This window comes from Meleagris gallopavo, chromosome 2, assembly GCF_000146605.3.
Source record: "Meleagris gallopavo isolate NT-WF06-2002-E0010 breed Aviagen turkey brand Nicholas breeding stock chromosome 2, Turkey_5.1, whole genome shotgun sequence".
Taxonomy (NCBI): domain Eukaryota; kingdom Metazoa; phylum Chordata; class Aves; order Galliformes; family Phasianidae; genus Meleagris; species Meleagris gallopavo.
Genome location: NC_015012.2, coordinates 91,667,999 through 91,681,693, shown reverse-complemented (window position 1 = coordinate 91,681,693; position 13,695 = coordinate 91,667,999). Strand labels below are relative to the sequence as shown.

Genomic DNA, 13,695 nt, shown 5'->3' with positions numbered 1-13,695 from the left:
CCCAAATTCAAATATTTACAGATAAAGCTCTGAAATCAGCTTCTTTTAGTATGACAGGCCAATATAAATGCTGATCCAAATATAAATGCTGATCCAAACCTGGATTTAAGTGTGCTGTTCTATTTTCCCAATGGTAAATTTGATGCACTTCTTGTATTCTGTTTTGATGGATGCTGTTTCTGGTGAAATTTGGTAGTCATATTTTTGGGGGAATTTTTTTGTTACCGTGTAATGCTTTTTACTATGAGGGTATGTATCTGATTTATACGTCGTTATAATGAGAGCAGTACACTGGAAAAAACAGTCCTCCAGAGCAAGATTAACATAAGTTATTGTAAAACAGCATTTAGTTTGTACTGTTGATTGTTTCCAATTATATTAAGTCAAAAAGTAGGTATTTTCATTTTTGGACAAGAAAAAATTAAGCAAAATGATGGTATGTTACAATTGATTAAAGGGATCATAGAATGATTTTGGGTTGAAAGGGACCTTTAAGATCATCTAGTTTCAAACCCCCTGCTGTAGGCAGGAACACCTCCCTCTAGACCAGATTGCTCACAGCCTCATCCAGCCTGGCTTTGAACGCGTCCAGAGTGGAAGCACCCACAACCTCACTGGGCGCCTGTGCTAGTAAATTGCTGGATGTTCAGGCTCAATATATTTGAAAGCTGTATAGCTCATTGTATATCCTACTGTGTGATATTCATTCTCTTAATTATTCATTCGTGCCTTTTGGTATATATTGCTTTATTTCATTGAATGTTTTTTTAAACTTATATTGCATTTATGTGCCGACTGTTGCCTTTCACATCATAGTATGTTAACAGAGGTCTCACGCTTTTTATTGCCGAGCACTGCCAGGGCAAACTAAAACAGGGCATTGTGGAGTGCCGAGTGCTGACACAGGAAAATTAGATTGTGTATGGCAGTAAGATCTGCATAATGTTCTTTAACATTTATACGTAATGAAGCTTTCTCTTTGTTGAATTAGAAATATTGTTAAAAATTATTCTAGATTGCTAATTTGGAAATGTTATTAGTTTATCGTTAAGAATGGATTTCCCTTAGAAGGGAAGGGACTAATGGACGTGTTTAGGTCAAACGGGTGATTTATGAGGGGCAAAGTTAATTTCCATCCGGATGAAAAGGTCTGCAGCCCAGCTTTTTAACACAAACTCTGTCACAAAAAGGAAAACAAATCGTTTGTGTTAAAATTTTACGTATCACAAAGAAAGTGTAAATGAGAGGCATCATTTCAGATAGTTCAACAAATTAGATACAGAATACTCACATTTTTAGTCACATGAAACTACTTATTTTGTGGTTAGTTATAGACTATACATCCAGATCTCACAGACCTGCATGACAAAACCCACACTTCAGCTTTGCTGCACGCTGCTGTGTGCCTGAGGCACAGGAGTGTGCCTCCAGGGTGTCCCAAGTGTCAGATGTGCAGTGTGCTCCGTGGCACGTTCTTGGCCCCACAGCCTCTTGCTCACTCAAACATTTCCTGCTTGTGCTCCACTTAGCACAGAGCAGTTGATAAGGGGCCAGGAAAGTAATCCTGGGAGTAGGCGGCTTTACCATGAGTAGTTGAGATGCTGTTTGTGACTGAGAGCTGAGAGATAATATTAAAAAAACATTTAGGTCTCCCTGAAGAAAGATGCTTAAGAACAGGACCACAAGCCCAGAGAATTCCATACAGAAAGTTACAGTAGCAGGCTTTTCCCTAAATGTACTTTTGTGTCAAATCTAGGTCAAATTTGGAAGGAGTAAATGTTTTCACTGTGTACTATATAGTTAAAGACATAATGTGAATTAGGAGCTAGGTATACTAGGTATGACAATCACTTTTGGATTTTTATCTGAAAACTACTATATTATCCTAAAATGCTGCCATTGCAAGGGCATAATTTTTATTGGTTGCTCCCCTTATTGGTGGTTGTTTTTTCGTTTGTTTGTTTTGTTTTGTTTTTCTTATTTCACTGATAAATGGTAACTGATGAGGAAGGTGAAAAAATGTGGGCTGCTTGGGGCTGCGGCTTCCAGACCCTGGAGGTTGACAGGAGTGACAGGGTCTGAGGAATGGAAGACTTTCCTTTAGTCAGGGAAGAGGTGGTCTGAGAGTGCCTAGGCAACACCAATGTTCATAAATCCATGGGACCCGAAGGGGTGCATCCACGGGTGCTGACGGAGCTGCCAGAGGTGATTGCTGAACTGCTCTCTGTCATCTTTGAGAGGTCTTGGAGAATGGAGGAGGTGCCTGAAGACTGAAGGATAGCCAATGTCACTCCGGTCTTCAAAAAGGGCGAGAAGGAAGATCCAGGTAATTACAGGCTAGTCGACCTCACCTCTGTCCCTGGAAAGGTGATGGAACAGCTTGTGCTGGATGCCATCTCCAGACAACTGGAAGAAAAGGAGGTTATCAGGAGTAGTCAGCATAGGTTCACCAGGGGGAGGTCATGCTTGACCAACCTGGTAGCCTTCTATGATGTTGTCACTGGGCTGGGTGGATGGGGAAAGCACAGACATCCTTATAACAAGAATAGTGTGGAATAGATAAGTGGACAGTGAGGTGGGTTGAGAACTGGCTGTCTGGCAGAGCACAGAGGGTTGTCATTGGCAGTGCAGAGTCCGGTTGGAGATCTGTAATTAGCAGTGTTCCTCAGGGGTCTGTGCTGGGTCCGATCTTGTTCAACATCTTCATCAGTGACCTTGATGAGGGGATAGTGGCCACCTTCAGCAAGTTTGCTGATGATATGAAGTTGGGAGGATTGACTGACACGCCTGAAGGCTGTGCTGCCATTCAGTGAGACCTGGACAGGCTGGATTGCTTGGCAGTAAGAAACCAGATGACATTTAACAAAAGCAAGTGTAGAGTTTTGCATGTAGGGTACATCATGCATGCACTGGAACAGGTTGGGGGATGATCTGCTGGAGAGGGGCTCTGCGGAGAGGGACCAGGGTGTCCTGGTGGATGACAGATTGGCCATGAGCCAGCAGTGTGCCCTTGTGGCCAAAACAAAACTGGGGTGTGTTAAAAAGAACGTGGGCCAACAGGTCGAGGGAGGTGATCCTCCCTCTCTACTCTGCCCTGGTAAGGCCTCATCTGGAGTACTGTGTCCAGTTCTGGGCTCCCCAGTACAAAAAAAGACAGGGATCTCTTGGAAAGAGTCCAGCGGAGGGCCACAAAGATGGTGAAGGGCCTGGAGCATCTCCCCTATGAAGAAAGGCTAAGTGAACTGGGGCTGTTTAGCCTTGAAAAAAGAAGACTGAGAGGGGACCTGATCCAGGTCTACAAGTATTTAAGGTGTTGGGGGCAGAGTGGTGAGGCCAGACTCTTTTCAGCAGTGTGTGGAGACAGGACAAGGGCAAATGGCCAGAAACTGGAGCATAGGAAGTTTCGCACAAATGTGCGCAAGAACTTCTTTATGGTGAGGGTGACGGAGCACTGGAACAGGGAGGTTGTGGAGTCTCCTTCTCTGGAGATATTCAAGACCGCCTGGACACCTACTTGTGCGACCTGGTGTAGGAAACCTGCTTTGGCAGGGGGGTTGGACTCGATGATCTCTGGAGGTCCCTTTCAACTCCTACGATTCTGTGATTCTGCCTGCTGATGCCACATGGCAGGTTGGTAGCTGCAGGATTGTGGAGGCCTGGAGCACAGCACGTGGGGGGGGGTATGGTTGATATGTAAAAAGAGAATGAGGGTGAAAGAGAAGTGAATAGACAAGGAGCAAGCTTTTGAGAGTAACTAGGAAGGTGATGGCATGGTTGAAATGGTTGAGCAGGAGCTATGTTCTTTATTTTGAACTGCGTTTGCAATCTGCTTCATTCTTTATTGTGATGATGATTCTTTATAGAGAATTTTGTGATGAAAACTTAATGAAAAAAATTCAGCAATCAGGTGTTACTTCCTCTGAAGAAAAACCTTTCATTTGGAGGAAGGTACCAAAATCTTAGTTCTCAAATCTATCACATTAACATTGATTTGTTGGATTCTTTTGTTCTTCCAGTTTCAGTGTAGCTGTAGTGTTAACTTTAAACAAAACATGATTAATCTTTATAAGAATTTATTTTTGTTACCGTAGCTTTCTGTGAAGTATTTTACTACAGATAGTTTCTGTTACCAAGTTCATTGGACTCTAGTGAAAATTTGGGTGCAGCATTTTGTTACGGCTGGATGAGTACGTTTATGCAGAATGAAAGCAAATTACTTAAAACATTTATTATTTAACGTCAACAGGTTAATATCAGAAGGCAAATATTGTTGGGATTTGGGATGCGCAGTGTATAAATTATTTTGCTTGATGTTCCTACTGCAGAGATATCATAGTGAAATACTGTAGAATGGATTTGACACATCAAAACTGTACTTGTTTTAATACTGATGTGGAGGACAGAGTCTGTTGCATTCATGGAAGTTAAGTGCTTATTTATAAGCCTGTTCTCTACACTGCAGGGAGTAGATTTACTTTCCATATGGATGAATTTTAGATATCTATTATCTCCAAAAAGAGATTCTGCATTCTAGCTGTGCTTAGTTTGGATAAACATTGGTTTTTAATTGTGGACCTTTTTTAAGAAATATAACAAAGTTTTAAGTTTCCTCTTGTTTAGGAGCTTATTTTGAGTCTTTTGGAAAATATTCAGTATTCAACATTCAGTTCAGCAATATTGGATTTTTGCACTTTCGATTATTTTACTCAAATTTAAAATGTTTATTTGAAGCAAGAAAGATGAGCAGGGACTCTTTATTAGGGATCATAATGGCAGTACAAGGAACAGACTGACTACCATCCCCTCTCCTCCAATCCTCATCTCTTCTTCAAGTCTGTCTCTCACCTGTAATACAGTTCAACATCCATCCCCCGTTTCAAGGTCCTTCATTGTGGAAGGGAACATACTTCATGAACATGTGTTGAGCCTAGATGCAGCCATCAGCATTGACAACCAAGGCTGTATTTGGAGAATCCTCTTCCTAACAGTGTAGAATTGTTTTGCTTCTCCCTTCCTCCAAAGGTATGGTTTATGGATGGAGGATAGTCACAGTGGTCCCAGAAACTTGTGCTTAGTTCAGTATTTCATACAAAAATATTTCATTTCTATTTGTTTTGTTCCTAATAACATATTTATTTATTTTTCTACAGAGATCTAAGATTTAATAGGATTAAAGAAATCCAGCCTGGAGAATTTAGACGGCTTAAAAACTTGAATACATTGTAAGTTATTTTTTCAACTTTCCCCTTTTGATTTAATATGATGAACTCAGTACTGTGCCAAATTTGTTAACTTTTCTCGGATAAATAGTCTCATAAATTTCAGTTGTAGTATTTACACAGGTGAAGAAAGCAAGGTTTAGGTCCAAAGTATATGAAAGCAAAACCTGGTATTTGTCTACTGAAATAAAAACAAAAACAACAAAAAAAAAGAAAATTATTGGCATCCTAATTTTTTCTTTATTTAACTGCAGCTATGAAAAATGTAAAAATTTACTTATATATATATATATATTTCTTCCAAATTTTGCTAAATGATTTTAGTGTAATACATGATTTAATGTAGTCACAACAAACCTGTTCAAATGTTCAGGTGTTCAAACATGCTTCAGTTACAAAATATTTGACAATCTCTATTTCTTAAGTTTTGAGCATTCCTCTTCAAAGTGGTAGCCTTGAAGGCAGAATTTGGAAAATATAGTTCCCACTGAGCTTGCTTTTATTGATATCCCTGTTAGCATTTATGCTATGTAAAGTGAAGACCATGTATTGCAAAAGACATTTTTACACACTCGTAATGCAAACAGTTTCTGTTCTCTAATATATTAGCAGCCAAAAGGTGAAACTGACATGGACAGTCATTTAGAATTACAAATTTGAATTATATTATGGAAATGTGTGATCTCAAATAGAATACAGTGGTATCAGTTAACTCTGGATTGTTATTTTCTATTTGTTCTGAAAGCATGTTATCAATAAATGTATTGCATTGTATATTCACACCAGGAGGAAAAAAAAAAAAGTATTTCCCCCAAAGCAGTTCTACCATGATGTTTCCATTCTGTGTAAGACCCTCTGTGTAACTGTGGCACCAGGACTTTTTCCTTCATCTACAAAAAGAAAACCTGTTCCAATTTATATATTTTATTTTTTTTTAATTCTGTTTAATTTTTCCAAACGTTCCTCTTACAAGGCAGTGGCAGTGCAAGGCAGTTTTTTCCTTCTAAGTTACTGGTATCAAAAAAGACTTTTGTTTTGCTTTTTCAGTTTATGTCCTACATTTGCACCTACTATTATCATTTTGTTTCTACTGTTCTTGTTTATTTTAATATACATATGTTTATTTATGTTTACAGGCTTCTAAACAACAATCAAATTAAAAGAATACCTAGTGGGGCATTTGAAGACCTCGAAAATCTGAAATATCTGTAAGTTAAATGAATGTCACTTTTTTTTAATCAATATATAACTTAATATCTCCAATGAGAAAGTGTTTTAATCTGAGACTGAGTTTTCATCTGACTTGCTATCTCATGTGATAAGCTGCTTTGAATAAGAGTGAAATTTGTTTGTGGATTGGAGACAACTGTGAATCTTTCTGTAAGTTGGTGGTTTGTGATTTCCTAATACAAGATTTCAATATATGTTTGTAGTCAGTGGATTTTGAAGGGTTTTCTAGTTACTGTTTACTATATGCAACTTATGTAGTGTCATGAGGAAAAGTTTCACTCCACTGCCTTGGGTTATAGTGCCGGTTGCTTTGAGATTTCAGTATTTTGGAAACAACCCAGGAATTTAGTTTTTCATATAGTTTTAAAGAGTGCAACCTAAGGATTTGGGAGAAGGCAGAAAAATGAAAATCACATAAATTTGTGCAGGCACATTGTTTGGTTTTCTGAGTTGCATTTGATCACATTTCTTGGTGTTATTTTTCATGTCTTGTCTTTCCATAATAAAATTGTTTACTCTCTATAGAAATAGAGAAAAAATATTATTGAACAAACTATCTCCATAAATTACGAAAGTCCATGATGATTTGTTAGCAATATTTTTTACAAAACATGTTTGTGTAATGGAACTGGTGTTTTGAAACCTGAGATACAAAATATAAGTGGAGTACTTAAGATCTCTTAATTCAAAATGTTTCTTTTGGTTGTCAGCAGCTGTGCAGAAATATTACTCAGATCTTATTAGTTCTTTATTTACAAAGCTTGTTTCTGCAAAGCTGCAGTAAATCTGAGATAAAATGGATATGAGAGACTGAACAGAGTTAACTGAGTTATTGTGTGTTTATTTTCCTATGTGTGTATTAATGTCTGTTAATGCAGTATTTATGTTTTTAAGTGGAGATCTTTTCTTCTTCCAGTAAAATCTGAATATGAAGTTAAAAGTGGTAGTTCATTCAATTCTGTAAAACCGCTGTCCATTTTGTTAAAGTATTATTTAAGAAATTTTTTTGCCTATTTTAATGAATTGATATGAATATTCTACAGAATTGTACAGCCATAACATTTGTAAAATGGTCAAATACAGCACAAGAAAGCTCAAATATACTAAACAAATACAGTTTAGCTGTGAAAAGTTCAGTTAAGCCCCTGTGAAGTGTCTTCTATGGAACAAAGGAAATAATTTTTTTTTCACAATGGAATGTACTGGAGTAGAAATTAGAGGGAGAGACTATATTGCCCTTAAAAAGATAAAAACATTGTTCAGAATCTAGTATCATATAGTAAAATCATCCAGAATAACTGTGGCTTTGGATGGTCTGATCCTATGGATAATGTGAACGTAACTTTTCTTCTCCTATTTGATGAAATGAGATTATTAGCCCATGGTGTTGTGCTTTTATATGAACAGAAATACAAGGTGACGAATAGTTTTGAAAATTTAGGCTTTGCAGAAAGTTTGTTGTTTCTCAGTGGCCTTTCTTTTTAAGACTTTTTCAGAGAATTCTCGAAGAAGCCCCTGCATTTTCAAATGCCTTTTTGCACTATTCATTTATGAAATTGAGTTCATAGTTTTATGAGGTGCACCTGTTTTCAGAATTATCTGTCAGGAGGAAAACATTTTAGCAGACTAATGGCATTTTCTCAGCTTTCTATGCATTAAAAATACTAATCATTGTAAAAGTTGATCCTTAAATTATAAAAAGAAAATTGCACATCCTGTTTTGGAAGCTTATTTTTAAGATTTTTTTTTTTTTTTGCTCTTTCTGTAATCGAAATAATGACAACTCTATAAACATATTTTGCAGTTCTATAAGCAAAATTTTTATATGGTCTTATGCTGCTTGTGGTAATAATTGGAATCCTTTTATAAATCAGAAGGTTTTAGATGTTATCAGCTTTTTGCTATGAAACTGAAAGGATACATTTTCTTTCTGCTTTTCTTTCTTTCTTTCTGATTTCTGATTTCTTGTACCTTAGTATTGGCAATTTGATTCTTTTGAAAGGATGAAAAAAGCATTAGTAGATAGGACCTCATCCGTAACACAGTTTCTTTGCACTTAAGTAATTATGTATAGTGTTTTGATCTTACATTACCCCTTCTGTAAAGTAGGAATGCTGCTGGCTACAATAAACTTTTAGAAAGTTGTATTAATATGAGCAAAATAGTTGGTAATATTTTTGAAATTTGTTGCTGCTCATATGAGATATGTGGTACACTGAATATATTTTATTGATTTTCTGGGAGATTTTTGATTTACTTTTTGCTTATTCAGTTAATGGAGTTACTCAGTTATTACTTAAAGAAGAGACAGAAAAGCTTCTCAGTCTTGCAATATAGCTGTTGGTGGGCTTGTGGAAACTGTTAGGTCGTTCTTGATCCTGAATGTCAGCAGTTTATTCTCCAAGATAGAAAATAATTGAGAGTTGAAGATGGAGATGTATTGCACTTTGAAGTTGTAGGATGTGGAATCAGTAGTGTTGAAAGTGAGCTTAAGATAAAAAGAGAGAGAGTTTGAGGAAGATATATAGAAAAATATAAAATACAGTATAGCAATTGCAGAGAGCTTTTAAGAAAAAAGAGAAGGTACTTTATGCTTACAAAGCAGTAAAGCATAAGCTAGTGTGAAGGAAACTATGTACATTAAAATGGAAAATAAAAATTTGGTAAAACATTGAGGCACGTTTACTTAATGAGAAATGGAAAGGTCAGGAATCGGATATTAGGGATTGTGGGAATTGAGACTGTATGGAATGTATCAGTTCTGAAAATACTTTGAAGGAATGATAAATATTTGCTTTGCAATAGGTAAATGAAGCCACAGTGGTAGAAGATGTGTTGTAGGTTTGCCAAACTGCAGAATTGCTGATCTCACCCTTCCCAGTATCATATTATGTCACGTTTTCTTCTGTGCCTTCTGCTATCGTGGTCATGTTCCTTTTCCTTTGTCTGCCACCAGTGATTACTGATCTCATTTCTCTGTGTGTCATTTTGCTAGTTCCACGAACAATCTTCTTTATATTTCTATATTAATCTTTCTGCTGTTTTTATTTACTTCTCAGCTTTACTCCACAGTATCTGATACTGTCAATAACTTTTCTTTTTCCTCCTGTCCCAAAAAAATATATGTGGATCTGAATTTCATTGTATCACATGGCTTTTTATACAGTTCATTAAAAAAAACTCCACGATTCTCATAAGGAGTATAACAGAGTCTTTGATTTGAAACTATTTCTTTCTAATTTTGTGAGAACTGATTACCTATTTGTTCATTTCCAAAGTGTGTGATCAGTAACATCATCAGCCTTACTTGCATTTCTGGCAAGTGTTGTTTTTGTGAACTCTTTGAAAACAGTAATAATTTCCAGAAAATAATCTAATATCTGAATAGAATGTATCATCTTGTCATCTTAATCCATTGTTCATTCATCCTTTGAAGAATTCCAGTGATTTATTTGTGTTAATAGAGCTTTAAGATAAAGTGATAAACTACTTTGTCCATAATTTGACTTTAAATCACTTTTCTGCTAATGTGACTGGATGATAGATAGACAGATATTTAAGGTTAGTGCACTGTTTGCAAAGTACCTTTCTAAAAAGCAAAGCAGCCTTTTAGAAACAAGTATTTTTTGTAACTGCTACTTAGTTGTATTTTCTGTTCTCTTCTCATTAGGTGAATATATTTTTTTTTTGTATTTCTGTTAATAGCCTTAGGGAAACATCCACATGACTAAGCAAATGTGTGGTTGTCATATCTGTCATACTAGATGTGTACCTTTTTGTAACTTTGAGTTTTCTGGAGTTTCTCTCTGGATGGGGAAAATGGTGGACTGAGGTCACTTGACTGTCCTGCATCTGAAGGCTTTCTGATCAACACGGAAAAAAATGTAGTTTAAAGAGGGGAAAAAAAAAAGGGGTTACTCCATTCTTGACAGTGTGGTAGTAAATATCTGAAAAACCGCAGTCATTTTCCCGGTCATCCACTTGTGTTCTTTACTCTGCTTTACTTGGTCTCCAGAAGAATAAATAAATAGAAATTTTAGCAAGGATTCTAATAGAAATTATTTCTTCTTAACTGAAGCTGATTGATTATTAAAGGTATCTGGAGCCACTCTCATTCCTGGGTCGAACCTGGGTCGAATCAGAACGTTTGCACTCAGAGGAATAAGGGAAATTTCCAAACTGCTAAGCAGGGCATGTTAAGACAGGAAATCAGTGCCTTGATTGTTCAGTCTTGCAAATTTTCTAAGGAGTAAGAGGAAATGATGTATTTAAAATTCTCACTATAGAAAAAGATAGGAATTTGTACCATACAGACAGGAAAAGTGAGAAGATAAAATCATAAAGACTATGCACTATTATGCAAAATAAGCATAATACACCTGTTCTCTCTCTTTTTACATGATTTTCTAAGTCTTTACAGGTATTTCAGATGACCATATTATTTTTTATGGTTTAACTTATTCAGTCTTTTGAACATTTTAAAAGCCTTACAACTTCTTTGCTTTTTAGTTATTCTGTCATTGGAGGTGCTGCACATTTTGTTTAGAAGCATATTTTTGTTAATGAAGTCTATGTATATTATTGTGTTCAGGTCTTGGCAACTGATATATTGGAAAACTTTAGATTCAAGGAAAAGACATTACTTCATACTGTTCCCCAAAGTTGTCATGAGGTACCATCAGATGCCTACAACTGCTCTTCTTGAGGCCTGTTGTAAAGTGTTGGCCTTTGTCAAGTCAGTTTAAAAGCTGCCACTAGTTCCAGCAGGGCAAATATTTTATCTTTTGCCTCAAAAGATCTCTGCAGTAAGTTAATTGAAAGCTGTAACAATAAAAAAATCAAAAAACATTACTAATAAAGCTAATAAAGCCATTTGTGGTTCCAGATCTCTTCATCCTTTTTTCACAGACATCCATGCCTGATTAACTCAGTTTCAAAGCATTTGTCAAATAATTATGACAGTTCTTACTGTGAATCTGTTCCTAACCCAGCCTAAAAACAGATTGGCTGACACTGAACCCATAAACTACAGTTATCAGCTAAACTGTATGATTTTTCTGAAGCATTCTCTCACTAAGCCGTCCTAAATATTAAAAGCTTGATGATAATAGACTTGAGCACGTACACCAATCCATTCAGAACCAGGTATATTTTAGTTCTGTGGAAAAGGTAGGGAAAGCACTTGTGAACATACTGGTACTCTGTATACGTTTATTCTGTTTGTATTATGAATGGGGATCTAATGTCCATCTTCTGTATGGGATAAAACAAATAAACAATGCTGTTTTATTGATGCAGTATCAATACTCTGACTTGTACATTTTTTTTTGGTAAATATTAAAAAGGTGACACAGATGGCTTTATATCAGTGTTTGTTTTCTAAGTCCATTCAAAAGACAAATGTCACAATACGAATATTTGTACCAGTATTCACATGAGATATTTTAATAAAATGAGAGGCCTGCTGTATTCCAGAAAAGGAGCTGATGCAATCTTGTCCCATTAAGATGAATTTCTTTTGACTTTTGACAAGCCCATCAAGAAAACAAGGGGCAAAGAAGCAATAACTCATAACATGAGAATGGGGAAACCAAAGATCAACCAGGTGATAGCCTGCAAGGCCCCGTAACTTGATTTTCTAGGCAAACATTTGGGGTGAATTCACAAAGGCAAAGTATTTTTATGTGTATGTGTTTAGTTTTTGTTTTGTATTTTTTTCCTAATATGTAGTGAAAAGACTGTCTTCATGTGTCAACTTAATTCTTCTTTCCCACCTTTATGTAGCTCCTGTTTGTGTACTAATATTACTGATTGTTTCTTGTTTCAGCTATTTGTACAAGAATGAAATCCAGTCAATTGACAGGCAAGCATTTAAAGGACTTGCCTCTCTAGAACAACTGTAAGTGCCTTTTCTCTTCTGTGCTGTCATCTCCATGATTCCCCTGCAGAGGAAAAGTGCACACCCTGATCCGTACATCCTGCCTGCATGCTCTGCATGTCTGCTGTCGAATGGTTGTTAGTCAGAGCCCCGTAATCATCTGCATGTGGAAAAACAAAATTGATCTCTGTGTCAAATTCCTCATTTCCATGTTTGTCTTTTTTTTTTTTTTTTAAATCTTCTCATTTGCTATTCCCCATGTTGCTAGATGATGTGAAAGAGCTTTGATGAAGAGGCAGTGTAACGGTGGAAAATGTTGAAAACTAATGTGCATTGCTTAGAGAGAGATTTTTTTTAATTTCATTTCTATAAATTTTATGATATTGTGATTACTTTGCAGCAGTTACTTTGTTTTATGCCAGTGTAACTAAAGCTGAGCCAGTATCTTGAAGTTTAACTTGGTATTGCTATATTTTAAAACAAAATTAGATTTTAAAATTAAGATTTTAATTTTATTTATACGTGCTAATGATTGCTGTGTACAGACTTAAAAATAAGGACGTTCACTGCTTGTAATCTAGATGTTCTTTGTCTTATAGAAAGGTTGGTTAAAATGTTACTCCTTTTCCTGTATAGTGACTGAAGATGAATCTCTTAAAATGAAAATGCAGTCAGTAGCATGACAAAAATTAACTGTATTGGTTCTGTTAAATTTAAGTATGTAGTTTGCTTGTTTTCATGAACAGAAAGCATTATTATGCATTCAGTATAGCAGTGTTTAGAAAAACAGCCATAAAATGCATAGCTCTTTAACAATCTGACTACCAAATAACAATACAAAACCGATGAATCTTGTAGCATGTGAATTGTGAGGGCTGAAAAACTCTATTCTACTAAGATATATACAATTTCCTTCATAGTATAAATACACGTGAACATTAGTGGACAAGGTGTGTATGTGAAATAAAATGGCATTCAGAATGTGTACGTTATTCAAGCTCATGTTAGAGGGAAGTAGGTGTGATTTGTTTCCTTAGCACATTTCTCTTCCTTTTCCTCTTGCTCTAGAAATGATTACTGCAGTATATTGACAGCAACTGGTAGGGCTTACTTACATGCTTCTTTTCTGTGTACAATTTTAAACACTGAGATCCATTTATTGAATCTTTGATGGTTGCAAAATTTGCCACAAGCCTGATATGCTGCAAGTGTCAACAGTACTACATTCTTTTCCTCTGTTTCCTGTTCATCTGTGTTAAGGCTAAAAAACAACACATATCGTTGTGGGTTATTAACATGTTCTCAATGGACTATTCCACTAGGCTGCACTTGAGCCTCTCAGCCAGCAGTGATATCACACTGTGCCAT

At 36.1% G+C, this 13,695-nt stretch overlaps 1 long non-coding RNA gene across 1 annotated transcript; it reads left to right on the top strand.

Moving 5' to 3' along the window:
• The first annotated feature begins 5,147 nt into the window (after positions 1-5,147).
• On the top strand, positions 5,148-13,329 carry LOC104909972. Its single transcript, XR_792709.3, has 3 exons — positions 5,148-5,222; positions 6,356-6,427; positions 12,277-13,329. It is a non-coding gene; the product is annotated as an uncharacterized LOC104909972 (long non-coding RNA).
• Positions 13,330-13,695: the final 366 nt, after the last annotated feature.